The 14,593-nt window shown below is 37.4% G+C and overlaps 1 protein-coding gene across 5 annotated transcripts in view; it reads right to left on the bottom strand.

Moving 5' to 3' along the window:
- Positions 1 to 14,593, bottom strand: part of TARBP1 (TAR (HIV-1) RNA binding protein 1) — a 118,287-nt gene that overhangs the window by 61,170 nt on the left and 42,524 nt on the right. The gene's annotated exons all lie outside the window — the stretch shown is intronic.

Below are 14,593 nucleotides of genomic sequence, written 5' to 3'. Positions count from 1 at the left end.
CACCTCCCATTTTCCAATTTTTTGCCACCACAAAGTGGTGGCAAAAAGCCGTACAAAGAGTACGGCTATGAATATATATATTTTTTAAACCTTTACCTTCTGTCTTGGAGTCAATACTGTGTATTGGCTCCAAAGCAGAAGAGTGGTAAGGGCTAGGCAATGGGGGTCAAGTGACTTGCCCAGGGTCACACAGCTGGTAAGTGGCTGAGGCCACATTTGAACCTAGGACCTCCCATCTCTAAGTCTGGCTCTCAATCCACTGAGCTACCCAGCTGCCCCCATGAATATTTTTGTACAAGTATTTTTCCTTATCAACAAAGAGATTTCCTACTTGCCAAAAAAATTCAGGAAAATTGTTTAGACTCAATTACACTTAAGTTAAACCCTAATGAACTTTCTTAGATTTATATATATTCAGCTCAATGACGCTAATAGCACCTGTTCATGGAGAACAGAGGCAGAAAAATGGGCTTCAAATACTTGTGGATTACCTACTATTCACCTCAAAAGCATTCATGAGAAAAAGGTTCTACACATTTCTGGAGTGCTCAAACCTTTCATCTTTGCTATGGGTTGGAGCAGGATATACTATGCTTCAGATGATCCAGAGGAAACAAGAGTAGTAATCATGATCTCTTGGCAACAGTTGGGGCTAAAATGAATTGAAAGTGATGAATAGGGTAATTATATTATGTTGGAGGGTAATATGGATAAGGAAGCTGTGAATTTTAGATTTTCTCCATTTTGCTTAGTCTTAGAATTCTAGCAACCAGGAATGTATACATCCCAACTTAAGGATAAAGTGTTCAGGAGGATGGCTTATGACCGACATGTGCTAGCAAGTGACAAATAAGAAACAATTGACAGACCCTCCTGGGCCATCCTAAGTCAAGCTTAAGCTACCATTGGTACATGAGAGATGCAGGAAGTGATGTAAAGAACAGTCTATATATTTCGCGTCACTTCCTCTCTCCCGCCTCTCTCACTCTCATCTCTCTCGCAGAGATGTTGGGCTCTTTCAGCGTTGGGAGCTCGTGGCAGAGTTCTTAGCGTGCTTGGTAAATGGTTTAGGCTGATTCCTCTTTTCCTATACCTCCTAAAGCGCTATCCTCCTAGGAGGTCCCTCATCTTGGAGGAGGTCTCATGGCTGGAAGCCAAGCTAGATTGAGAAAGCCCCTTGGCCTAGGCCTCTGAACTCCTATCTGGCTTGCCAGAGCAATCCAATTCCCTTTCCTCTCTCTTTCTTCTTAATTTCTTCCCATTATTGTAATTAAACCACCATAAAAATCCCAAACTGACTTGAGTATTTCATTGGGATTGAATTTTAATCGCTGGCGACAACTAAAATAATATATTCAATCAACAAACAATTTTATCCCCTACAAAACATTACCCATATTGGACCTGTATGCACCAAGTTATAGCATCCAGATTGTTAAAGGAAAAAATAAAGGCAATTTAGATGGGAAAAAATAACAAAATAATAATAGTAGGGGCCTTTAATTTTCTCCTCTCAAAATTGGATGAATTTAACCAATAAGTAAGAAGTTAAGGAGATGAAAAGAACCTTAGATAAGCTAAGTATATATATATATATATACTTAGATAAGCTTAAATATGATATATATCTGGAGTGCCCCCACCCAAACACCTGTATGAGATTAGAGTGGAGCTAAGTCTGAGCATACACAAAAAATAAACATAGCTTCTGATGGGACAACAATGGTTTAGAGAACAAATATTCTGCAAAATTCTTAGTTAAACATTCATAATACTATGGAGGTAACCCTATATTCCTAAGGGGTTGCAGATTTAGAATAAACACTCCACCGACTTTTGAAGAGTATGGTCTTGGCAACAGATTGTGTCTGCTGCCTAAGGACCAAACTATTTAAATATGGCCCATGTTAACTGAGAACCAGTCTGGTTAAGTTGGTCAAATTAAATGCTGATAAGAATGTGGAGAAAAAGGCCTAAACTTACATTGCTAGAGCATCTGGGAATTGTTTTTTAGAAAACAAGATGCAAATATCCACTAAGAATTATAAAAGTGGAATTTTTTAGAGGCGGAGTCAAGATGACGACTTAGAAGCAGCAAAAGTTCAGACCTCTGAAAACCCTTCCTTACCGATCACAAACTGAATGCTCCTAGGGGACTGAAATTCAAACTTAACAAGAGGGCAGAATCGGGGAACCCTCCTTCTGGACTCAATTCAAAAGGTACACACCCCCAAAAAGCCAAAATCCAAGAACACTCGGATCTTAGGGGAAGGCAGAAAGAAGGTCCCAGGGTGGCAGCAGGAACTTCTGGGAAGGCAAAGGTGCTGGTTTGGAGGCTGTACCTTGAGAGCAACCTCAGCCAGGCTCAGAGCGTCCAACACAGGCTGCAGGGAATCAGCCAGAGAGAGACCAAAGAGCCTGCAGTGCCGTGGCTGGGTCCCTCCATCTGGCTCCAGTCTCACTGGAGTTTTTTGCCTCGAGGCACATCCAGACAAACCCAGTTGAACCTAATCCCATCAGGAGTCCTCAGAGCTCAGGGAAGCCAGGACCCCTATCCCCCTAGAGTGTAGGGCCTCCCTCAAGGACAGGAACCTTTAGGCGGGCAAAGGCACTGGTGTACCTTATGGACAGTACTGTGCCAGACTCAGAGCATGGAATGCAGGCAGCGGAGAAGCAGCTGGAGAATTGGAGAGCCTGGGTGGCTGAGACCTTCCATTTGGCTCCAGCCTTCCAGGAATCTTCGGCATCAGAGAATATACAGCCCAACCCAGTTGAAATTAATCTGATCAAAAGCCTCCAGAGGACAAGGAAGCCAACATTCCTCCCCCAGAGATTGTACAAAGAGATCTGACAAAGCTCCAAGAGGGGAGACTGACAGCCCCAAAACAAAACAAAAGAAATGAGAGGAACAAGAGCACAGACAAATGCGGAAAGCAAAGAAGGGGTAAACACGAACAAATAACAGAAAAAGAAGAAAGAAATTACAATAGACAGCTTCTGTACAAGTAACGAGCAAAGAGCAAACAAAACAGAGGGAGAGGGATGAGCAAAGGAAAAATCAGAAATCCCAGCGAATTGGATACAGGCTTTGGAAGAACTCAAAATGCAATTCAAAACACAATTAAGTGAGGCTGAAGACAATTGGGAAAACAACTTAAAAACTAAGATAAATCATTTGGAAACAGAAGTGTCTTGAAAGCCAAAATCAACCAGCTGGAAAATTAGGCAGAGGAGATGAAAGATGAGGTGAAGAAGATGAAAGATGAAAAAAAGGAGATGAAAGACGAGGTAAAGAAGATGAAAGATGACCTCCAAAGAAAATCAGACCAGAAGAAAAAGGATGACCAAAAAGCCAGGGATGAAATCCAGTCTTTAAAAACCAGAATACAGCAACTAGGATTAAGTGACCTCACAAGGCAGCAAGACACTATAAAACAAAACCAAAAGAATGAAAAAATTGAGGAAAATATGAAGCATCTCACTCACAAAACAGAGGATTTAGAAAATTGTTCAAGGAGAGACAATTTAAGGATCGTTGGTCTACCAGAAGACCATGACAAAAGTAAAGGCCTCGACATCATACTACAGGAAATTATTAAAGAAAAATGCCCCGAGATCCTAGAACAAGAGGAAAAAGTGGAGATTGATAGAATCCACAGATCACCTCCTGTACTTAATCCCCAACTGACAACACCCAGGAATGTTATAGCCAAATTCAAGAACTATCAGACCAAAGAAAAGATATTACAAGCTGCCAAGAAGTCATTTAGATACTACGGAACCACAATGAGGATAATGCAGGATCTGGCTGCATCCACACTGAAAAACCGAAAGGTATGAAACATGATATTCCGGAAAGCAAGAGAACTAGGTCTACAACAAAGAATCAACTACCCAGCAAACCTAACTATATTCTTATAGGGGAAAGTATGGTCATTCAACAAAATAGAAGAATTCCAAGAATTCGTAAAGAAAAGACTAGACCTGAACAAAAAATTTGATGTCTAAGCACAGAACTCAAGAGAATCATCAAAAGGTAATTAAAAATGAGAGAAAAAAGAAAAACAAAACAAAAAAAATTTTTAAGAGACACAATAAGTTAAAATGATAAGTATCCCTATAAGAAAAGAGGTCATTAGTAACTCTTAAAAACTGTTATTATTACCTGGGCAGGAAAAAGAAGTACACTTAGAAAGAACAGAGACAAACTGTATAGGATGAAAGGACAAGACATAAATAGGTATATAGATATATGCATATCTATATGCATAAATACATACACCTGTGTATGCATGTTTGTGTGTATATATATATATATATATATATATGTAACTAGAGCTAAAAAAATAGGTTAATCTTAAAAGAAATGGGAAAAGAAGCAAATGGGGATAAATTTGTGTGTCACAAAGAAGCTCATGGTGGGAGGGGGGGAGAACATCAATACACTGGAAGGATAAAGAGGTCTGAGAGACAGGAAATACTCAACTCTTACCTGCTTTGTAATTGACCCAAAGAGGAAAGAACAATCTAAACCATTGGAGCAGAGAATAGCTTTGTGCCCTATAGGGGAGTAGAAGGGTAACAAAAGGACTGGTGGGGAAGGAAGCAGTATAAGGGAGGGAGGGGGCAGGGAGTTAATTTTAGAAAGACTACAGGGAAAATAAGGGGGGAGAGATAAGAAGGGAGGAGGGTAGAAAGGGAAGTAAAATAAGGGTGGGAACTAGGGGGACTGATTAAAAACAAACATTGGTGTAGAAAGAAATAGTGAAAGAAGAAAAGGCAGGAATAGGAGTAGAAATCAAAATGCTGGGTAATACACAGCTAGTAATCATAACTCTGAAAGTGAATGGAATGAACTCACCCATAAAATGCAAGCGAATAGCGGAGTGGATTAGAATCTAAAACCCTACCATAAGCTATCTACAAGAAACACAAGTGAGGAAGGTAGATACGCATACGGTAAAAGAGGGTGGAGCCAAATCTACTGGGCATCAACTGATAAAAAGAAGACAAGAGTCGCAATCATGATATCAGACAAAGCCAAAGTAAAAAGAAATCTAGTTAAAAGAGATAGGGAAGTTAATTATATCCTGATAAAAGGCAGTATAGACAATGAGGAAATATCTGTACTCAACATGTATGCACCAAATGGCATAGCATCCAAATTTCTAAAGGAGAAACGAGAGGAGCTCAAGGATGAAATAGATAGAAAAACTATACTAGTGGGAGACGTGAACCTTCCTCTATCCGAACTAGATAAATCAAACCAAAAAATAAATAAGAGGGAAGAGAAGTGAATGAAATCTTAGAAAAATTAGAGTTAGTAGACATGTGGAGAAAAAGGAATAGGGACAAAAAGGAATATACCTTCTTTTCAGCAGCATATAGTACATTCACAAAAATTGACCATGTATTAGGGCATAAAAACATTGCAAACAAGTGAAAAAGAGCAGAAATAATAAATGCAACTTTCTCAGATCACAATGCAATGAAAATAATAATTAGTAAGGGAACATGGACAGATAAATCAAAAATTAATTGGAAATTAAACAATGATTCTACAAAACCAGTTAAAGAACAAATTGTAGAAACAATTAATAACTTCATTGAAGAAAATGACAATGATGAGACATCCTTTCAAAACTTATGGGATGCAGCCAAAGCAATATTCAGGGGGAAATTTATACCCTTGAGTTCCTATATTAACAAATTAAGAAGGGCAGAGATCAATGAATTGGGCAGGCAAATTAAAAAATTAGGAAGCAAACAAATTAAAAATCTTCAGATGAAGACTAAATTAGAGATCCTAAAACTCAAAGGAGAAATTAATAAAATTGAAAGTCAAAGAACTATTGATTTAATAAGACTAGAAGCTGGTACTTTGAAAAAACAAATAAAATAGACAAAGTACTAGTCAGTCTAATTAAAAAAAGGAAAGAAAAAACCAAATTGACAATATTCAAGATGAAAAAGGAGACCTCACCTCTAATGAAGAGGAAATTAAGGCAATCATTATAAACTACTATGCCCAATTATATGGCAACAAATATGGCAATCTAGGTGATATAGATGAATACTTACAAAAATATAAATTGCCTAGACTAAAAGAGGAAGAAATAAATTACCTAAACAACCCCATATCAGAAATAGAAATTGAACAAGCCTCAAAGAACTCCCTAAGAAAAAATCCCCAGGTCCCGATGGATTCAGAAATGAATTCTATCAAACATTCAAAGAACAACTAATACCAATAATAAACAAACTATTTGACAGAGTAAGCCAAGAAGGAGTTCTACAAAATTCCTTTTACGACACAAACATGGTACTGATCCCAAAATCAGGCAGGTCAAAAACTGAGAAAGAAAACTAAAGACCAATCTCCCCAATGAATATAGATGCAAAAATCTTAAATAGGATACTAGCAAAAAGACTCCATCAAGTCATCACAAGGGTTATCCACTATGACCAGGCAGGATTCATACCAGAAATGCAAGGATGGTTCAATATTAGAAAAGCCATCCACATAATTGACCATATTAACAATCAAACTGACAAAATCACATGATTATCTCAATATATGCAGAAAAAGCCTTTGATCAAATACAATACCCATTCCTATTAAAAACACTAGAAAGTATAGGAATAGAAGGGCCTTTCCTAAAAATAATAAACAGTATATATCTAAAACCATCAGCAAACATCATCTGCAATAGGGATAAACTAGAAGCCTTCAGGAGTAAAATAATGATGCTCATTATCACCTCTATTATTTAACACTGTACTAGAAACACTAGCAGTAGCATTAGAGAAGAAGAAGAAATTGAAGGCATCAAAATAGGCAAGGAGGAGACCAAGCTATCACTCTTTGTGGATGATATGATGGTCTACTTAAAGAATCCTAGAGAATCAACGAAAAAGCTAGTCGAAATAATCAACAACTTTAGCAAAGTTGCAGGATACAAAATAAACCCGCATAAGTCATCAGCATTTCTATATATCTCTAACTCATTTCAGCAGCAAGAATTAGAAAGAGAAATACCATTTAAAATCACCCTAGACAATATAAAATACTTAGTAATCTATCTGCCGAGACAAACACAGGAACGATATAAACACAACTACAAAACTCTCTCCACAGTTAAAACAAGATCTAAACAATTGGAAAAACATTGATTGCTCATGGGTGGGATGAGCTAACATAATAAAAATGACAATCTTACCCAAATTAATTTACTTCTTTAGTGTCATACCCATTGAACTACCAAAAAACTTCTTTACTGAATTAGAAAAAAACATAACTAAGTTCATTTGGAAGAACAAAAGATTAAGGATATCCAGGGAAATCATGAAAAAAAAACTGCAAAGGAAGGAGGACTTGCAGTCCAGATCTCAAACTATACTATAAAGCAGTGGTCATCAACACAATTTGGTACTGGTTAAGAGACAAAAAGGAGGATCAGTGGAATAGACTTGGGGTAAATGACCTCAGAAAGTCTATGACATACACAAAGACCCCAGCTTTTGGGACAAAAATCCACTATTTGATAAAAACTGCTGGGAAAATTGGAAGACAGTGTGGGAGGGATTAGGTTTAGATCAACACCTCACACCCTACACCAAGATAAATTCAGAATGGGTGAATGACTTGAACATAAAGAAGGAAATTATAAGTAAATTAGGAGAACACAGAATAGTATACCTGTCAGACCTTTGGGAAGGGAAAGATTTTAAAACCAAGCAAGACTTAGAAAGAGTCACAAAATGTAAAATAAATAATTTTGACTACATCAAATTAAAAAGTTTTTGTACAAACAAAACCAATGTAACTAAAATCAGAAGGGAAGCAACAAATTGGGAAACAATCTTCATAAAAACCTCTGACAAAGGTTTAATTACTCAAATTTACAAAGAGCTAAATCAATTGTACAAAAAATCAAGCCATTCTCCAATTGATAAATGGGCAAAGGACATGAATAGGCAGTTTTCAGATAAAGAAATCAAAACTCTTAATAAGCACATGAAAAAGTGTTCTAAATCTCTTATAATCAGAGAGATGCAAATCAAAACAACTCTGAGGTATCACCTCACACCTAGCAGATTGGCTAACATGACAGCTATGGAAAGTAATGAATGCTGGAGGGGATGTGGCAAAGTAGGGACATTAATTCATTGCTGGTGGAGTTGTGAACTGATCCAACCATTCTGGAGGGCAATTTGGAACTACTCCCAAAGGGCACTAAAAAACTGTCTACCCTTTGATCCAGCCATAGCACTGCTGGGTCTGTACCCCAAAGATATAATAAGGAAAAAGACTTGTACAAGAATATTCATAGCTGTGCTCTTTGTGGTGGTCAAAAATTGGAAAATTAGGGGGTGCCCTTCAATTGGGGAATGGCTGAACAAATTGTGGTATATGTTGGTGATGGAATACTATTGTGCTCAAAGGAGTAATAAAGTGGAAGAAGCTCCGGATTCATGAAGTTCACGTAGTTTGTGCTGTAACTCCTGTATATAGGAAGCAATAGTAATATCTCCTCCTAATAGCGATGTATAAGCCGGGGAGAAAGGCTTAGCCTGTATAGGCGGATGTCCAAAAAGCATCTCAAATGGTGAAATATATAAGTCTCCTCTAGGCCTGCTTCTAAGATAAAAGAGGCCAGAGGGAGAATTTCAGGCCATTTTAAATGGGTCTCAATGCATAATTTTCCAATCATAGTTTTTAAGTTCTTTGTTCATTCTTTCCTGCTATTTAGAGTGGAGAAAAAACTGAAAAAGGTTAATTAACATCAACAAAATCAATACAATCTAAGAAGAATCATCTTCATTATATTGGGAAGTTCCTTGGGCACCCTCCTGAAGGGCACCTCACTGAGGTTCATTATCACCTCGAGCATGTTTTGGACGAGCTCCATTTCTTATATTTTGTTGTTAGGTATTATCATTTTCTTCATTTGGAGCATTGTCATTATTTTCCCAATTTCTATTTCTATAATTCTGGTTTCTAAAGTTCTTATTTCTATATTCATTATACTTATTTCCATAGTCATTATTATAATTTCTAGAAGTCTGGTTTCTATAACCATTATCATCATTTCTATAGTTATTATTTCTAAAGCTATTATTAAACTGTGTATTCCTTCCAATCATCTTAAGAAAGGTTCTACATTACATCATTTTGTGGCCCTTCTTCTCACAGAAGTGGCAAGTAATGGATTGATAATTGGATTTCTGGAGAGGGGCAATTGTCGTTGGTTCATTATCATGCCCACTTTCTAATTTAGTTATCCTATCTATTAAATATCTCATTTTTTTCTTCATTTCCTCCATGTCATCATTATTTTCTTTCTCCTTTTCTTTGTTTCCCTTTAAAACATATATAGCTGTTTTTCGCAATTCTTCAAGGTCCATATCTGACCATCTTGGGCATTGTGTTCTAAAATAATTCTTAATTGCTTTGCAAGAGTTATTTACAAAGATCCTTCTAACTTGTCTTAAGCTACTCTCTTTAGTTAGATCCCAATCTAAGTATCTGTCCCCAAACTCGATTATTCTATCCATAAATCTGGAGGATGATTCTTCTTCCTTTTGCTTAATTTTTTCAAGTCCATCCACTTATCTGTACTGTCTGCACATTCCTTCATTGCCGTGAGGATGGCTTCTCTACAACGATATAGTTGTAGATAATCCTCAGGATTGTTATAGTCCCATTCGGGATCCTGAGATGGCCAATGTGCTGCATTACGCCCCAGGGTTTTTTGTTGACATGAGCAATTATTTTATTTTTTTCACGTTCACTTAAAAAAGCCTGTAGTAAGTTCTCAACGTTCTTGTAAGACGGATTATACTGAAAAAATATGTCTCCCATCTTTTTTGTTACTAGAAAAGGATCTTGTTCATATGTGGGGATATTTCATGTAAATTCATTTATTTCTTGGGGAGTAAACGGTATCCTGTGTCTTAAAGTCACCACATCCCCATTCCGTCCTATTTCAGGTACTTCTCTTAGAGGAAACAGGCCTCTAGTTGAATTTTGTACCTGTGGGTCAGTTTGACAAGGACAGGTTTCTCTAGGAGGACAAGATCTCCTTTGCATTGGAATTTGGTTTTCTGTAGGAGAGGGAACATGAGAAACTGGGATTGCAGGGGAAGGGTTTTGGGGATTAAATTCAGTCAAGATTTGCACTGCACGAGAGAAGCAGTCTGTAAACTGGGCTTTAGGGAAGGTGTTTTCCATCTCTATTTCAGGGAAGGAAATTTCCTCATTCAAAGGTTCAGAAACAGGTCTGTTTCTGCTAGAGTCAGTGTTTGCCAATTGATCCTGTAAGAAACATTTTAGATCTTCTAATTGGGCTTGCATTTTATCCTCAATTTTTTCTATTTTATCCTCAATATTTTCTATTTTTTCCTCAATATTTTTTATTTTAGCATCTCTAAATATAGTATTGAGGAGTACAAAAATGACAGTACCTATTAATATAAAAATTTGGAGGTATCCTGCATTTCTCAATGCCCCTAATTCTTCAGCTGCCATATAAATGTCAAAGAATGTAGTACTCATTTTTATATATATATTTTGTAATTATTTCTCTAACAGTCTTCATAAAACACGTGGGGAGCAGGGCAAAGCAACAAACTTTCCACAGGTTTGTTTTTTTTTCTAATCTAGGACGTTGTTCCTTAAGGGAAAGGATATTTAGAAACAGCTCTTCCAGCCAGGACTTTAGGGTCCTGTTGCTGAGATTTAAAACAGCTGTTTTCTATCTATCAGAGTCACACAGCTAGGAAGTATCTGAGGTCTGATTTGAACCCAGGACCTTCTGTCTCTAGGTCTGGCTCTCAATCCACTGAGCTACCCAGCTCTCCCTTAAGATTAAAGGGAAGAAAAAGAAAAACTGCTGATTCCAATTTAACTTAAGGAGAAAAGAGAAGAGAGAAAAAGATTTTTATACTCAGGTGTTCTAGCAGCTGTGTCTTTAAGCCAAGTTTGCTGTTAAAAGGGACTAAGTGGTGAGACGGTAGAGTAAAAAGGCAAGGAATTTCAGAAGTTTATTGAGAGAATTCTTTAGACTCCCGTGTGGTCAGCCACAATGTGACAAGGAAATCACTTTAAAAAACTGATATATATTAATTTAAGGTCGCAAAGGAATTCAGCTATGTAATTCCTAAATGAAAACTCAAGTCAGCAGTCAACCTTTTATGGAGTTTAATTACAAACAGGAGGAAGAAAGGTATTAGAGAGAGAGAGAGAGAGAGAGAGAGAGAGAGAAAGGGGAGAGAAGGGAATAGGGCTTAAATACCCCCTCTGTTTAGGCTGGGCCAAAAGGCCCAAGCCCTTAGATAGCTGAGGCAAAGAAAAGAGATCAGTCCCTATCACTCACGTGACCAAAATGGAAAAACAGTCTCAGGGGCCTCCACCTCCAGCCTCCTTCAGAGCACCACCTCTCAGAGCAAAACCTCTCCAACTCTCTTCCAGTCCTCAGCCCCCTCTATCTTTAAGGAAACCATCTAAGTTCCCTCCCCTCAGTTCTCACATCTACCAATCACTGTCCATGTCTTCCCTGTGCCAATGGTGGCTCTAGCTTAACCCAGAACCGCCCAGAGGTCTGCCCCTTTGCACATGTCTGTTGAAGGTCATATTCTCAAATAATTAAATTTTGATCTATGCTACAGCCCTTCCTAAATCCTGTTAGGACTGAGTAGGGTGGAGATTGTAAGTTCCAAGACCTGGTTCTGTCATTCCAAGTATCTCTATTGTATCAATTCTAAAATCAGTCATGACTCAAAGAACTTCCTGTTCTATGCTTAAGCATAGGTCAAAGCCCTTTCCATTGTTCAGCAAAAGGTTTCTGTCCTAAAGTAGTCTTAGGTAGGGAGGAGAAGGACCCTCCCTACCTAATGTTGGAAATGGGGAAATTTCCAACATTCATAAGTCTAAGAAATTTTAAAGTTTACACATGGAGACTGGAACAACCTCCAGGAAGTGATGCAGAGCAAAAGGAGCAGAACCAGGAAAACATTGTACACAAAGACTGATACACTGTGGTACAATCGAAGGTAATGGACTTCTCCATTAGTGTCAATGTAATATCCCTGAACAATCTCCAGTGATCTAGGAGAAAAAACACTATCCATAAGCAGAGGACAAACTGTGGGAGTAAAAACACCAATGAAAAGCAACTGCTTGACTACAGGGGTTGAGGGGATATGATTGAGGAGAGACTGTAAATGAACACCCTAATGCAAATACCAATAACATGGAAATGGGTTTGAATCAAGGACACACGTAATACCCAGTGGAATAGCACGTCGGCTATGGGGGGGGGGGGGGAGAAAATGATCTTTGTTTCCAATTAATAATGTTTGAAAATGACCAAATAAAATAATGTTTAAAAGGTGTAAAAAAAAATTATAAAACTGGGGGGCAGTTGGGTGGCTCAGTGGATTGAGAGGCAGGCCCAGAGATTGGAGATCCTAAGTTCAAATCTGGCCTCAGACACTCCCTCCCTGTGTGACCCTTGTAACAGCTGAAATTTAGGGAAACTGAGGCAGGGTAGAAATTAGTTTCTCTCTGCAAGGAGTATGATAGTTTTAGAGGTTTATTAAAGGTTGAGAATTTAAGAAAAATACAAGTAAGAAAGGCACATGCCAGGTGGGCCGAGAGGCCCAATTCACTCACATCATGAGATGCGTCTGCTTGCCAGCAGAGACAGGAAGAGAAGAGAGGCCCAGAAGCCTTTCCACTCAGGTTAAATACCCCATCTTGATCTCGGCCCAGGTGAGAATTCAGTGATATTACAAAGCATTCTGGGGAAGTGGAGCAAGGACTTCTGGGGATTGAAGTCCTGGATTCAAGTCTCCATTTTTACAATATTCCATTTGATCCTCTGGGAAGAAGGACTTCCCCAAAGGATCATAAAAACATAATCAATTTAAAGATTACAATAATTTGAGGATAAGAGAAAAAAAAGAACAAAACCAATAACTGCTGGACACATTGACAAAAAGCCAGTTAGAGGGCAGTTCCCTTTGGCATGAAAGTATACATACAAATAAATGTTCAATGAACTACACCCAAAGTTCATTTTTGTGCAGCTTGTGGTCTGGAGGCTTCTTCATGGTGTCTTCTCCAATAGTTCAGTTTCTGGATTCAGAGAGGTACCATCTTTCTTTACCTAAAATTCTTCTCAAAAGGAACTTAAACTTTGCAATTTAAAATAATGATATTTTTACATTCCCCCATTAAGAGGGTGATTGAAAAATACAGGATCACTTAAGGATGCATGGCTAAGGCATGAGGTATATGAATCAATTGGCAAGAGAAATTAAAAAGATATCAGAAAAATGTAAATAAAAAAGAAAATTTCTGGATGAAAATATAGACTATCAAAGTCTTATGTGTAAAAACTCCAAGTAAAAAGAAAAATAAATCTATAACAGGTCCTTGAATCAAGGCCCAATTAAAATGATCTAAGCAATGATGCATTTACCCAGTCAATAGCCAAGACTACAGAAATGTATCACACTATGAAAAGACAGAAAAGGGGACCAGATTATAGGAGCCAAGGTTTGGGGATACTCGTCTGTGAGTATTTTAAGAGTGAGTGTGGACACAAGGAAAGACTATGTCTAACAAAGTTAAACACAGTAACCTTGAGTCTTCACACTAGGTTCAAAATCTTTGCATTGGCCTAGAAGTGCATCAATCCATCCTGGATTGGGTTTTCTTTGGCCCTGTGCAATGGCTCTTTTGTGTGTATCTTGTCCTGGAATCAGACAGAATTATTAAGCAAAGTCCCATAATATTTTTTAAATAATTAGTGGCATCATTTTTATAGTCCCAAGCTTTCGGAGCATGCATTAACAAATGTATCTTAAACTTATATTACTGCAAAATCAAAAAGTTAAAGAAAAATCTTAATACTAGTGACATGTGCTTCAAATATAAAAAGGAGAGAAAAATTAAAAAAAAACTGAAAAAGTGCATTGCACATGTGAGAAAAATATAATAAGAGTTTTAAAAAATTCAAAAATGTAGCTTATAGTCATTGACACGCTGTGTCAGCTGAGGAAATGGAGAATACAAGGCTTTCTCACCAAAAATGAGATCCATTTCCTCTTCATATCTGACCATGATCCACTGTAAGTATGAGCAAATGAATTGAACAAGGTAACATTTTTCATTTTTAAAGAACAGTAGTACAAATATGTAGATATCAATATCCCCAAAATTCTTAATAGCCTAATTAATTACAATAGCAAATAAACACACTATCATATTTCACATAAGTTGCTGTATGGCATTTTAAAAAACCTATGAATTGATGGATATTTGTCACAAGTTTTTACAAATGTAGCAAATCTTTCAACCTTGGTAATAAACATATTTTTAAACAAAGTAAAACTCATGTTACGTTTAGAACATCATCAAGAAATCTAGAAATCATTCTGGCGGAAGTAAAATAGTGAGCTGAAGAGCAAGTCACTTAACCCCCATTGCCTAGTCCTTACCACTCTTCTGCTTTGAAATCAATACCCAGTATTGATTTCAAAATGGAAGGTAAGGGTTTAAAAAAAAAAAGAATTGTAAAACTGT

The sequence above is a fragment of the Monodelphis domestica genome, chromosome 2 (assembly GCF_027887165.1).
Source record: "Monodelphis domestica isolate mMonDom1 chromosome 2, mMonDom1.pri, whole genome shotgun sequence".
Taxonomy (NCBI): domain Eukaryota; kingdom Metazoa; phylum Chordata; class Mammalia; order Didelphimorphia; family Didelphidae; genus Monodelphis; species Monodelphis domestica.
The sequence above is the reverse complement of the archived record's forward strand: the minus strand, read 5'-3'. Positions and strand labels throughout refer to the sequence as shown.